Source organism: Cucurbita pepo, chromosome 13, assembly GCF_057944985.1.
Source record: "Cucurbita pepo subsp. pepo isolate OVF chromosome 13, ASM5794498v1, whole genome shotgun sequence".
Lineage (NCBI taxonomy): Eukaryota > Viridiplantae > Streptophyta > Magnoliopsida > Cucurbitales > Cucurbitaceae > Cucurbita > Cucurbita pepo.
In genome coordinates, this window is record NC_141810.1 from 4200743 (window position 1) to 4216027 (window position 15285).

Here is a 15285-nt window from a genome sequence, read left to right on the forward strand (position 1 = left end):
ATGTCTTCTGCTGAATTTATAGAATCATCACCATCTCCAGATTTGTGATTCTGCTTCCTCTTTGGTCTTGTACAACCTGTCCGAAAGTGACTTTTTTTTCCACAATTCCAACACGTTACGTTTGGAGATTTTGCTCGGTTCTTTGATTTTGATCGCGTTTTGCTTGGGCCCTTCGGTTTACTTCTTCCCCATCGATCAACACTGAGAGCATTGCCTGATGAATATCCAGTTTCCCGTTTGCGAATACTTTCGCTAAGAACTACATCTCGAATTTCACCAAACCTCAGTTTATCAGATCCTCGAGAACTGCTAATTGCGGCAACAACAGTATCCCATGACTCGGGTAAGAATGACATCAAAATCAACGCTTTAATTTCATCTTCAAAATTAATTTCCACCGAACTCAGTTGACTTATGATCATATTGAATTCATTTATATGATCAGCAACAGGTTCACCTTCAGACATCTGTAGATTGAACAATCTCCGCATCAAATACACCTTGTTCATAGCCGATGGTTTTTCATACATATTTGACAGCGCCTTCAATAGATCTGACGTTGTCTTCTCTTTGATGATGTTAAACGCCACGTTTCTGGATAGCGTCAACAGTGGATCAGCCCCAAGGCTTGTTGATCCTTGAGCTTCCACTGTTCCGTGGTCATGGTATCTGGCTTCACCCTCAACAGAGGTTCGTGAAAATCATTCTGGTACAGATAATCTTCAATCTGCATCTTCCAGAAACCGAAATCGGTTCCATCGAACTTCTCAATTCCAATCTTTGAACTTTCCATCTTCACAGATCGTGGTGAATTTCGTCTAGCTCTGATACCAGTTGTTAGGATCGCACAACAACGCACACGCTCGATCTAGATGAACACAAAGAAAAGGGTAGAGAAAAGTGCAAGGAGAACTTTGGCTAAAAGAATTTTTTCTTGATGACTTCTTCAAGTATGTACAGTAAGAGAGAATTACAGAGAATAGAAAGTACATTTCCAAAGCTCTACTGGACGGGATATATATATTATCCAGTTTACTATATATAGGTTTACCAGATTTAACCATCTACTATATATAGCTATTTACTATATATAGCTATTTACTATATATAGCTTTACCCGATTTAACCATCTACTATATATAGTTATTTACGATATATAGCTTTACCGGATATAGCTTTACCAAATATAGCTTTACCAGATAGACCAAGCTATAAATAAGCAGCAGGCTCCATAACCTAACAAGGAGCTCTCGGAGATCCGCTTTAAGGACGGCGAATCCGTCGATGATTTTTCAATGTGGATCACGGGGCTCGTCAACAGCATCACCACTCTCAGTGGCAACATCAGCGAGATAGAAATCGTGAAGAAGATGTTGCAGGTCGTCCCCGATCACCTCGAGCAAGTCGCAATTTCAATCGAGACATTGCTTGACGTGAACGACTTAATAGTGGAAGAGGTGACCGAAAGACTACGTAACGTCGAGCAGCGGAAGAAAAATACTGCTTCAGCTGTCGACAAGGAGGGCCGTCTACTCCTCACGGAGGAGGAATGGCTTGCACGCCTAAAGCTCCGGGATAACACCGGTGAGAGCAACGGGCCCTCCAGCCGTAAAGGCGGTAAGAAGCCATGGAAGTCCCACGGGCACACGCGCAAAAAAGATGGGGATTAAAAGAAGGAGTCGACTAATGGCAGGCCGATCCAGTGCTCGAACTACGGGAAGAGAGGTCACCTGAGCAACAATTGCTGGAGCAAGCTCAGGAATAAGGAGAATCCCGAGAAGGCCCATGTGGCTCAATCCGAGGAGGACAAGCCAGCTCTTTTCATGGTAAGTGCATACGTCCCCAATTTCGATTCCAAATCCATGGAGGTAAAGGAAATCGATGACGATGTCGAACTCGAGGAAGAGCTCCAGCTGGGCGTAGCAAAGGCGGCACCAGCTGGGGATCCAATTCAACTTAAGGAGGAGCGACTGCTAGCTCAGATCGGCGAGAGGGACGAGCAGCACGAGCAACGACGATGGATCCTCAACACAGGGGCAACAAACCATATGACCGGGGCTAGATCTGCGTTCTTTGAGCTCGACTCGAAGATTCACGGGACGGTGAAATTCGGCGACGGCTCCGTCATCGAGATCGAAGGGCGCGACACCATCCTGTTCGTCAGCAAGGGAGGCGAGCACCGCAAGCTTACCGACGTCTACTTCATCCCGAGGCTCAAGGCTAACCTTGTGAGCCTGGGTCAACTCGTTGAGGCAGGCTGCTTCATTTCCATCGAGTGCGGGCTACTCAAAATCTGCGATGATCGACGACGGCTGCTCATGCATGTTCGGCGCACGTCAAACCGTCTTTACATCCTGGAGTTAGAGATAGAGCAACCTGTCAGGCTCTCGGCCAAGACCGAAGAGGTATCTTGGAGGTGGCACGCAAGGTACGGGCACTTAAACTTTCCTGCTCTAGAAAAGCTACAGAAGGAGGAGATGGTGCATGGTTTGCCGGCAATCAAAGGCGTGAACAAGCTGTGCGACGGGTGCCTCATCGACAAACAGAGGCGCACACTCTTTTTGTCTCGAACATCCTACTGCATCGATGAGCCATTGGAGCTTGTACACGGCGATATCTGCGGGCCCATCAAGCCAGTGACCCCAGGCGGTAAGAGTCTCTTCCTCTTGTTAGTCGATGACAAAAGCCACTTCATGTGGCTGACCCTGCTACAAGCGAAATGTGAGGTGGCAGAGGCGGTTAAGTGCATTAAAGCGCGAGCGAAGGCCGAATGTGAGAAGAAGATGCGAGTGCTGCGCACAGACCGAGGTGGAGAATTCACCTCGGCAAGTTTCGGTAAGTACTGCGACAAGTTCGGCATACAATGGCACCTAACGGCGCCCTACTCCCCCAACAGAACGGAGTGGTGGAGCGCCAAAATCAGACCATCGTCGGGACAGCGTGGTCATTGCTGGTGACGGCTGGGATGCCTGAGAGATTCTGAGGAGAGGCGGTAATGACGACCGTCTATCTCCTCAATCAGTCACCAACCCGAATCCTTGACGGGAAGACGCCATATGAGGCCTGGTACAACAAAAAGCCAGCTGTACATCATCTCCACATGTTCTACTGCGTCGCATACATGAAGGTAACGCGTCCCCACCTCGCCAAGCTCGATCCTAGGGGGCTAAAGGTCGTCTCATCGACTATGAACCTGGGAGCAAGGCGTACAGACTCTATGATCCTGTAGGGGGGCGAGCTCACGTATCTCGTGACGTCATCTTCGACGAAGGCACCTTCTGGCAGTGGAACGACGTGATCGAGGCAGACCACAACCCAAATCAATTCACGGTGGAGTACCTCGTCACCGAGCCGGAAGAAGGAGGATCCCAGCATCAGGAACCGTCACTGCCGCCAGCAGGTGCACCCCCTGAACCAGTGGAGTTCGCAACACCACGGACTGCGGATTCGACGCTGGATGTCGATCATGATGATGATCTGGTGGCCAGGTACCGAAGGATGGACTGGCAGCGCGCGAGCTCGAAGAAGTGGCCAAACTGCATGCCATAAGTGCAGATGAACCGAACACCTTGGCCAAAGCAGAAAGGAACCCGTGCTGGCTGAAGGCAATGCAGGAGGAGATGACATCCATCATCGAGAACCAGACGTGGAGTCTGAAGGATATGCCACTGGGACACCGAGCTATAGGGCTCAAATGAGTCTTCAAACTGAAGCGCAACGAAAAAGGAGAAGTTATGAAGCACAAGGCCCGTCTGGTGGCGAAGGCCTATGTCCAAAAGCAAGGAGTGGATTTCGAAGAGGTATTTGCGCTGATGGCAAGGTTAGAATCCGTCCGTCTTTTGCTGGCAATTGCGGCACATTACTCTTGTTAGGTTCACCATATGGACATGAAGTCTGCTTTCCTTAACGGAGAGCTGAAGGAGACCGTCTATGTCCGACAACCACCTGGCTTCCTGGACAACGACAACCCCGGTAAGGTACTGCGCCTGCATAAGGCACTCTACGGGCTTTGACAACCCCACGAGTCTGGAACGCAAAGCTCGATAGTACCCTACTGTCACTGAAATTCAAGCGTTGTGCCTTTGAGCATGGCATGTACACGCACGGCCATGGCAAGCAGCGACTGATCTTGGGAGTATACGTCGACGACCTCATAATCACTAGAGGCGACATGGAAGTCCTCGGAAGGTTCAAGAAGGAGATGTCAAAGAACTTCAAGATGAGCGATCTCGGCGTGCTCAGCTACTACCTCGGTATCGAAGTGCAAAAGAATTCTACTGACATCTCCATCTGCCAAAGTGCGTACGCGAAGAAACTGCTGGACACAACTGGACTTGTGGACAGTAATCCTACAAGGACGCCAATGGAGGCCCAGCTCCAACTAAGGAAGGCCGGCACTACGACGACAGTCGACTCCACCAATTACCGCAGCATTTTCGGGAGTCTGCGCTATCTGGTAAACACTCGTCCTGATCTTGCTTATTCTGTTGGATATGTGAGCAGGTTTATGGAAGCACCTAGGGAGGTGCATCTAGTGGCTGTCAAGCGCATCCTGCACTATGTAGCCAGAACTAGAGGCTGGGGTGTAAGATACTGCGCAGGGAGAGGAAAGGAGAAACTCAAGCTGGTCGACTACAGTGATAGTGACATGGCCAGTGACGTTGATGATCGTAAGAGCACCAGCGGAATGATCTACTTCCTCTCAGGCGGCGCGATCTGCTGGCAATCAACAAAACAGAAGGTAGTTGCTTTGTCTTCCTGCGAAGCAAAATACATCGCCGCTTCGATGGCAGCAACATAGGGGGTCTGGCTTGCGCGACTAATGGATGAACTCATCGGGTAAAATTTGAAGAACTACGCTCAAAGATTGGAGTTCAAATAATAAGGTAGATATAGCACAGCTTTTAGAAGGAGATTATTAAATAAAAGCTATGGTCCTCCTTAAATTTAGTTGTTTTGACCTTTCAAAGTTCTGAATTCACGCTAATGGAAGAGTGTAAATTTGGCCGGCCATTTTTGGCTAACTTTGGGAGAAGTTTTAGCCCACTCTTTCTATTTTTGTAATTATGTTTGTTATTTAAAGAATTCAACTGATGAGAAATAAAACATCGAGTCTTCAGCAAATCTCTCCCTCTCTCCTTTTACTTCCGCTATTTTTTCTTTCGAAGAAACCTTCCTTCGGCCAGTTTTTCGTCGACGTTTTTCCTCCGAATTGCCAGAGTCAACAAAATAATCATCAATAAAACTGATGAAATATTCATACCCTCCTCGTGCTTTAACATTCATTGGACCACAGAGATCTATATGCACGAGTTCTAAGGTTTCTTTGGCTCTATAACCTTTTTCGAAAAAGGTCGTTTAGTCATTTTACCCTCAAGACAGGACTCACATGGAGGTAAAAAGTTGTCTTCTAACTCATTTAGAAGTCCTCTTTTAACCAAAGATAGGTATTAGGAGAAATCTTTTGTTGTTGGTTTTGAGTTTTAGCTATTTTCAACATCTCGATATTTAAAATAGCTTTTGTTTTGCTCGGTTTTAACATATTGTTTTCTAGTTTTGCAGAACAAATATGAATACCTCTTTTGAAAATGAATACTTCATTGATTTCAAATGATATTTTATACAATTGTTCTAATAAACAAGAGATAGATATTAGATTTCTTTTCATTCTAGGAACAAAAAGTACATTATCTAATATAATGAATCTATCTCCGAAAAACAATTTTAAATTTCCTACTGATCTTGCTGAAACAACTTCTCCTGTTCCAACCCTGGTGTTATCTTGCCTTCCGCAAGTATTCTCAAGGAACTAGTTTCCGGAGTGAAAAGAACAAATATGATTAGTGACCCTTGAATCTAGTATCCAAGTTGAGTGATCATACTCTACTAAACATATTTCTACAACTAGTAAATCATATTTACCTTGTTGTGCCTTTTCGGCTTTCTTCTCTGCAAGGTATTTTGGGCAGTGACTTTTCCCGTGCCCGTTTTCATTGCAATGGAAACATTTTCCATTATCTGCATTTTGAACCTTGCATTTTCTGTTAGTAGGAATCTTATCTTTTCCCTTACCCTTTTTGTCATATGCATCCCAAACTGTTCGGTTTGCATTTGAACCAGGGTTTAGGGGACATTCCTCAATTAAATTAACAAACCTCTAATCATCATTTACAAGTATTGTGTTTAGGTTTGATTTCCTTGCGTAATTGTCGCCGTTTAATTACTCAGAAGCAAGTAATTTTACTATTGAGCTTGACATGCTGAGATTTAAAACAAATTCTATTAGTGAATTAACTTAATACTTTTTAATCCAATCAAGTTTGACAAATGTAATAATGTACCCAAAAATTATTAATTTTCAATGATACTTTAGTGAGTTAGAGCAACTGCTACCGAGGGGAAGTCAATCACTCCTTCACTAAACCAAGACATTCTTGACTTAAATACTAATCCCAGAATAACTCTTATTCCTGTAGTGTTTTAGTTATCGCCACTTTGGTCAAGAATATACTAACTCTTAGTAATTCTTCGTAAGTGTGACCCGCCATTTTCAGCCCTCAGAGATCGGCCCCAACAATGTTATCGAATGAATAAGCCAAAGTTGGGAATGGACCTAAGAAATCCTATCCATTTTTGGAGTTTGCGTTGTTTCGGCTCCCATGTTATGACCCTTCGAATGGGTAGTTGCTCTAGGGCAGCATGTAGGTGGAACATGAGAATCTCACGGTGCAACCTAGGGGTGGAGACCATAGAATGTGTTGATATACTTCCTTCTCCCACTTACTATAAATACTTTCTCTATTCACCTTGTTATTGACTCATGCAAATACCTTCTGGATGGAGGCCGCTCCCAGGGCGACACGAGACTGAGCATAAATCTCACGGTGTGAATTTTTCAGAGAGCGTAAAAAGAAAACGATGCATCTCATATATCTTTTTCCTCCCACTAAGTATTTTAGACGGTTGGGTATACTCATTACTTAGGTATATTCCGATTAATTAAATATAACCTAAGTCTATGTGATTTTTCCAAGTATAACATTTATACCGGATTTTTACCTATGATGTTTAGGTGATTTTTCCTTTTTTTTTTTAAAAAAAAAAAAAATTCTTACATTATTAACGCATGCTCATAAAACTGGGCTAACTAAGCTCAAGTATTGGCCCGATCTCCAAGTAGCAGGTGTTCCGTAAACCGTCAACTTAAGTACCTCCAGCCTTAGACAAGATCATGCCAGGTGAGCTTTCTTGTAACCGCAGTTTTACAAGATATCGACCTATTTTAACTATTAAAATTGATCGCGCTTGGTTGTTAACCCTAAGTGAGCATGCATTTATCTTTGTTATAGATTTTAATGTCTATCTCGTTTTATGACATTGAAAATAACCTATAACATGCATCTAACATGCTTTATATAACTATTATATAATCATCCATTCCATGCAATAATATAACAATTTATATCTATCACTCATGGAACCCTATAGCATGCATACTATACATTATAACACTTACAACATACTTGTAATGCATGAAACATGCTTAGCCTATGGTGGGATTTTAAATCTATATGACATACTTTATGCATGTACATTTTCTATTTAATTAAAACATACATTCACAATGCATAATTAATTAAACACACTAAAGTGGATTGGTTTTGGCATTTTTAAAGCAAGCAATTAACTAAATTATTACATTAATAATTAAAAATAACTTGAACCGCTCCCAAGGATCACAAACCGATCGAACCAACCCTTAAAAATGTTGAACTAGACCCCAACCAGTAGAAAAACACCCAAACCGCCTCTTCCATCTTCTTCTTTGGTTCAGCTTGCTTTTGTTTCCATTATCGATCAATTACAACCTCAAATGGACTCTAATGACTCCAAAAAAATTATAGATCTTTCTTCACTCATTAAAGCCGATACACATTATTAGGCCAATTACAATAATTGTATCAAATGGAAGCATAAAAAAAATGCCGAAACCATAAACATCCACTTTAGAAACCACAAAATTTCATTCATGAAATGGTACCCACCATGCTCAAATTAATATAAATAAAGTGCCTAAAACCTGGCTCTGATACCAATTGATGGTGTTAATTATAACAGTGCGGAAACAATTTCGATCTTAGGCACTCTAAGTACATCAATTATAGTAAATTAACTAGCATGTTCATAAGTTAAAACTCAAGGAGTTTGAGTACTAACCTTTTGTAGTTCAAATTCCTTTTTCCTCACGAACCCGTTTCGAACCACCACTAGTGTCTTCCCTACTATTCTCCAGCCTTAGAACGGGATTGTGGAATCGGGTGAATGACTAAACTTAGAAGGGATTTGTCTTAAAATTTTAAAGATTCCCTTAATAATAATTATTTATTGATAAAAAAAAAAAAAAAAAAAGCTATATTAGCTAATAAAAAAAAAAGCTAATTCTAGTGATTTTAGAAGTAGTTTATTATAATTTGATTTTTATTTTTTATTCATGTTTTAAAATTTAGTAATAGATCGATATATTATTTATTTTTTATTAAAAAAAATTTTATAAAGAAGAAATATAGAAGAATAAATGGAGTTATATTTAACATGTTTAAAGAGATTTGAGCCTACATTCAACTCAACTCATGAGCTATCCTTAGTGAAAAAATAATTGATTTAATTAAGGGTTAATCAAATCAATATAGAAATATCATTCAAAACTAAACAAACAATTACTTTGGATTCAAAATGTTTAGACCTAATTTAATTTTTTAGATGGTAAACTTTTTCAATCCAATAAACCCTTATCAAATAATGAATTTGCCTAATCTAATCATAAAATATTCACCTTAGGTTGATTCGAGTTGTTCGAGTAATTTAATAAAAATAAATTGATAATTTATTTTTAAATACCAATTTAGATGACTTGGTTCTTCGAGTAACTATTTTAACACTCTAATAAGCATAAAATAATTTTTAAAAAACAAACAACAAAAACAAGATGCCAAATTTACAAAGTTCTCACTACAAGTTATATTTTTCTAAATCCCGCTAATATTCTATGTAAATCCAACCCTTTCATTTACGACCCAAATTTTAACCCTTTAAATAATAATAATAGTTATAAATCCCTTTCCTGTTTTTTATTCCTAAATTATCCTATGAAATCCTTTGTCCCCCAATCTAAAAATCATAAACTCACAAACAAAATTTATCTTCCTCCAAAACCCACCAAACTCAATGTAATTTTTCTTCTTCTTTCTCTTTCAATTTCGTTTTTTTTTTCTTTGTTTTTTTTCTATTAATCTTGTGGGCTTGGCTTGTTCTTCGACTTTCATTGGTTTTTGTCTAAGATTACTTCAAATGATTATGGATTTTTGTTCAAAACCCGGAATGGTTTATTGAAGAACTTTTTTTCCGTGGATCCTTACTATTCTCGATAAAATTCGAAAATGTAACCAACAAAAAGATGAACAAAAAGAGATTGAATCATCTTCGATCTTTTTTTGATAGGTTACAGCAGCGAGAATCTCGATCGTGATCGTACTGGCATTGGTGAGCTTAGTCACCGTGGACGCTATGAATCCGCGTCTAAGTTCGAACTCCCTGGAATTTCAGGCGATCAGTTGTCGGAAACACTCGGCGTTGTTAACGAAGTTTGGCAGCTTCGACGACGGAGTAAATTCAAATACTCACGCATTCCGAAAAGTGATTGAACATCTCAGCACGATGGCAGCGGATGGCGGTGCTCAATTGGTTGTCGGGGAAATGGCTGACCGGAAGTTTTAATCTGACTAGCCATTTCACACTTTTTATCGATAAAGAAGCTAAAATTTTTGCATCCCAGGTTCGACCTATCGAGTATTTTATTTTTATAAACCTAACAACTTTGGGAGTGGTGATTTGAATTTTAATCTTTAATCCAAAATAAATGAGTTAGATTTGTTCCTCACAATTTAATGGAGCAGAATGAATCAGAATGGCCACTCGTGTAAGTTCTCCCATCCTATGGGAGGGGAAGAGATGCTCCTAGTGGACGGTAGCAGCCTCATCTTTGGAACTAATCTCACCGATGAGGTTATCACGGGTGATTATTTTTTTTCTTACCTTTTAACATTTTAATTTTTTTTAAATGGTTTGCTATCAGAATTAAATAAAAAAAAATTAAGGTAACTCAAAACAGGTAAGAAAAACATTTATAGAAAAGAAAGTTGGGTTGGTGACATGGCATAGGTAACAATGATACAATGGAACGATAGGGATCTTCTTGGTGGAAAAAGTTTAAGAAAGGGGAGCTCAAGGTAACACGGCCATATGTGATCGAGATCATGTACTCTGATCAAACCCAGATCTCGAATCTCACTTTGATCAACTCACCTTCTTGGTTCGTCCATCCAATTTATAGCAGGTTTGGCTATTTCGGTTTAGTTCCATTATCCTTATTTTTTAGGATTATGCTTCACAAAAAGTATACCATTCAAATTACTCCCGACCAAAAAGAATTTTTAATTATATATGATAATATGGGTGACAATGCAGAAATGTGATTATCCAAGGGATCACCATCTTGGCTCCAGTCACCGTACCCAACACCGACAGAATCAATCCAAGTTCCCTTCTTCTTCTCCTTTAAAACCTTACGGTTCTTTTCTTCCTTAATCCCTCTCCCTAATTGTAACGACCCAGATCCACCGCTAGCAGATATTGTCCTCTTTGGGCTTTCCCTTTCGGGCTTCCCCTCAAGGCTTTAAAACGCGTCTGCTAGGGGAAGGTTTCCACACCCTTATAAAGGGTGATTTGTTCTCCTCCCCAACCAATGTGGGACATCACAATCCACCCCCCTTCGGGGCCCAGCGTCCTCGCTGGCACTCGTTCCTTTATCCAATCAATGTGGGACTCCCCCCAAATCCACCCCCCTTTGGGGCCCAGCGTCCTCGCTGGCACTCGTTCCTTTATCCAATCTATGTGGGACTCCCCCCAAATCCACCCCCCTTTGGGGCCCAGCGTCTTTACTGGCACACCGCCTCGTGTCTACCCCCCTTCGAGGAACAGCGAGAAGGCCGGCACATCGTCCGGTGACTGGCTCTGATACCATTTGTAACGACCCAGATCCACCGCTAGTAGATATTGTCCTCTTTGGGCTTTCCCTTTCGGGCTTCCCCTCAAGGCTTTAAAACGCGTCTGCTAGGGGAAGGTTTCCACACCCTTATAAAGGGTGATTTGTTCTCCTCCCCAACCAATGTGGGACATCACAATCCACCCCCCTTCGGGGCCCAGCGTCCTCGCTGGCACTCGTTCCTTTATCCAATCGATGTGGGACTCCCCCCAAATCAAATAATTGTATGAGTTATGATGATGTGTGGATTATGATGCTTGATGATATGTGCGGTATATTCATATTTTGTTGAGTGATGCTTGATATGTTTGACGCACGTTGTGGCATTATGATGAGCATGATGATTGCATGATTTTTACCTTAATATGATGATGTTTTCCATATTGAGCATGCTTGATGATGATGAGTGCCATATTGCATCATGTCGTTAGATCGACGTAGGACACAACCCTAAGAGCATGAAAATGATATTAATATAAATATCCACGAGTATGCGTTACCTAGAGTAACAAAGAGATGATACTAGAGGGTTGTGTCAGAAGAGACATTACGATGGATTTAGAGGGACCTCATGCATTTTGTATGTTCATAAGCATAGGGCTACTTCCCCTAGAGACGATGAGTGCGGACGCGCACCTTATGATGAGCGCGAATGCGCACAAGTGCGAAAGCACACAGATGAGGGTGTTCATGAGGCGCATGACACTATGGGGTTCCGCTGACCTCCGGACGTCGCTACAGATTAGCTTGACCAGAGGGTCCAGGGGGTGTGCGAGCGCCCTGGGGACTCACACTCGCACGTGTGAGTCGTGTGTAGGGAAGTACTACACATCCAATTTGTCCGAGACTGGAGGCCACCCCTAAGATGATTAGAGATAGGTCCCTAAATCATGATTGCATGTGTTTGCATTTGCATGGCCCCTATAGCGGGGCCACTTACTGAGTATTCTTTGAAATACTCAGGCCGTGTGCCACATCATTTTTCAGGTAAAGGCAAGGCGCACTTGTACGGAGGACGGCGGCATCGCGAGCAGAGACTATGGCACGTGCATAGGGTAGATTCATATTTAAATTTCTAGTCTTAAGTTAGAATAGTTTGTTTTGCATTTCATTGTTTTAAATTATTTTGTATTTGTTTTTGTTTTCTCTAAATTTCAGTATTTCATATTTAAATACGTAAGACCATGGCTGTGTTTTCCAGAGAAGAAGTTGTTTTAAACGTTTTTTTTGAAAGTTTACGTTATCAACTATGTTCATGTAAGAGTTATATTTCCGCATTATAGATGAGCATGAGACGTTAGTAGCGACTCTGAGTATGTGGAAATTTAGGGTCGTTACACTAATTCTCCATTCAATTTATCAAATTCTTGTTCCAACACTTGAATCGAAGACTGCTACATTGTCTCTGGTGACGATTGCATGACATCAAAAGCTGATGGGACCAATACGGTATCAAGTTCAGAATGCCGACCGAGGACCTCGTCATTTGCCGCCTCACTTGCATCTCACCAGATTCTGCTGGTATTGCCCTTGGCAGCGAAATGTCCAGCGGAATCCGCAACGTCAGGATCGAAACGTTACAACAATCAACACACAATCTGCCGTCAGAATCAAAACCGCTCGCGGACGAAGAGGTTTCGTCAAGGACATTTTCGTCCGAAGAATGTTTCTATCCACGATGAAATACGTCTTCTGGATAACTGGAGACTACAAATCGCATGCGGATGACAAGTTCGATCCCTCGGCATTGCCATTGATTAAGAATATTAATTACAGAGACGTGGTGGCCGAGAATGTTAGTATGTCGACAAATTTGGCGGGGATTTCAGGAGATCCATTCACGGATATTTGTGTTTCAAATGTGAAGATTGGATTGTCGGCGACGCCTAAAAAGTTGCAATGGAATTGTACGAACATTGAGGGATTTAGTAGTGATGTGGATCCGTGGCCGTGTGCTCCGCTTGCTAAGGCAGCGAAAAGCGGTGGATGTGACTTTCTCGAGGATCAGCTGTCGATTGAGAATGTTCAGTTGAAGTCATGCTCGGTTGAAACTCCTACCTTCTGGTAAAGACTTTGTTTTTTTTTTTTTTTTTTTTTTTTTTTTTTTTAATTCTATGGAATGAATGATAATGAAAAATTTAATAAAGATATAGATAAAATGAGAAGTTTTTTATTTTGAAAATAAGCTATTTCAACTATATTCGTAATATTTCACTAAATAATAACTAATTGTAATTCAAAACCATAAAAATAATGGCGTAGGAATTGAATCTTCTGTCTTATTGAAGAGAGTGCATATCAGTTATTGTGAAACTATGGTCATCGGTGGCATTTGTAACCGTAATTAATTCTTCTTTAAGAACTAACCGCTTTTACTTTAGTTGTTTTTAGGAAGCTAATTAATTCTTCTTTAAAAGGATTCTTGGGAAAACCCACTCTATAAGATGGGTAATCACTAACGTTGAACCTCATGGAGTACATAAGGGAGATGAAAAGGAAGGGAAAGCTCTCTCATTCAAGAGTGCTTGCAACTATGCCAATTTTCGGTTCTTCCCCAAGCTGCAAGCTGAAGGGAGTTGGCCTCTACTTTAAAAGGGTGGCCTCTTGTTTCATTTCATCCTCCCACATGAATGGTTCAAAGCCAACCATAGAATACATTTTTGAATGCTGGCAGATTCAGCTTGTGTTTGATACGCTACTACCCTTTTCTTTTAGTTTCAACTTTTTAGAAGCGCTTAAGAATAGTATGATTATCTTTAAGGTAGTTTTAATTTTTTGAGTCAAATTTAAATTTATGCAAACTTAGCTAGTTTAAATTATTAATGATTAACTTTAAATTATTTTATACTTAAGATGAGTATAAATAGAGAAAAATATATAATTTAAAATATTTAAATTACTATCCTTTTCTTCTAGCTTCAGCTTTTTAGGAGCCCTCAAGATTAGTTTGACTATCTTTGAGCTAGTTTAAATTTTTTTGAGTCAAATTTAAATTTATGCATAATTAAACTTAGCTAGTTTGAATTATTAAGGATTAACTTTTTAGAAGATATTTAAATTACTATTTAATATATTAGATATATTAAACATAGAAAAGAAAAATATATTAGATACACGTGACCTTCAAATCTTCAGTCTAATTCTCTCCCAACTGAGCTATCTTCGCTATTTACTAATGTAAAAAAGCATAAGTAGAGCTATCCCCGCTACAAAGTTTAAATCATTAAGAAATATTTCACAAATGAAACATTCCCTAGATTGCATAGTCAAGTTAGGACTCTCGACACGATTGCGGTGAACATGGATCAAACACATAACACCTTCAGATCTTCAGTCTATCGCTCTCCCAACTAAGCTATCCCCGCTATTTTAACACAATAAAAATGCATAAGTAGAGCTATCTCTTCTATTTAATCACCGCTAATTAGTTGAGTTATGCTTAACTCGACAATTGATTACAATCAAAATTAATGTGTAACTTTCTATCAAAGTTTAATCGCAAAGAAATATTCACTAATTAATAGATGAAATAGTCTAATTAAGACTCCGACACAAATGCGGTGAACGTGAATCAAACACATGACCTTCAGATCTTCAGTCTAACGCCCTCCCAACTGAGCTATCCCCACCATAAGAGAACGGTAAGTGATAAAGCCAAACGAATTTTAGAGTTTTTATGTCTTGTGCAGCTTAGATTGATTGGTAAATCTATTGAGGGAGATTCGGTCAAAGTCAGAGTTGGACTAATACTTCTAGTAGTGATCAAGGAAAGCCTTCTGGACAACGGACTTTCCTATTCAAACTAAACTATCAACCAAGAGAACAGGCTAGAATTAGATTATCTCTTATGACCAAAGATCTACATGCAAGATTTGGAATCTTGTTCTAAATTGAGTCACTCCGCCATCGAACTTGATCAAGGCTTGATTGAATGGCTCAAATGCAATCTACCACAAGAATTGCGTGAAACTTAGAAATGACAAAGATGATACTCGAATTTCTAAGGGTAAAAGTCTCAATTTGATATCTCAATTTCATTCATCCGTAATCTGTCTTTTACATAATAATTTGTTGGTATTTATAGTCTCCCATAAAAGAAAATTTCAATTCTTCAAATGCCTAACCTCCTTATACAAAATTCAGATCAATCAAGGGATAAGGCTAGAATTAGATTACCTCTTAAA

The 15285-nt window shown here is 40.4% G+C and overlaps 1 pseudogene; it reads left to right on the plus strand.

The window, feature by feature from the left end:
- Positions 1 to 2995: 2995 nt before the first annotated feature.
- Positions 2996 to 13169, plus strand: LOC147789676 (putative polygalacturonase; annotated as a pseudogene).
- Positions 13170 to 15285: the final 2116 nt, after the last annotated feature.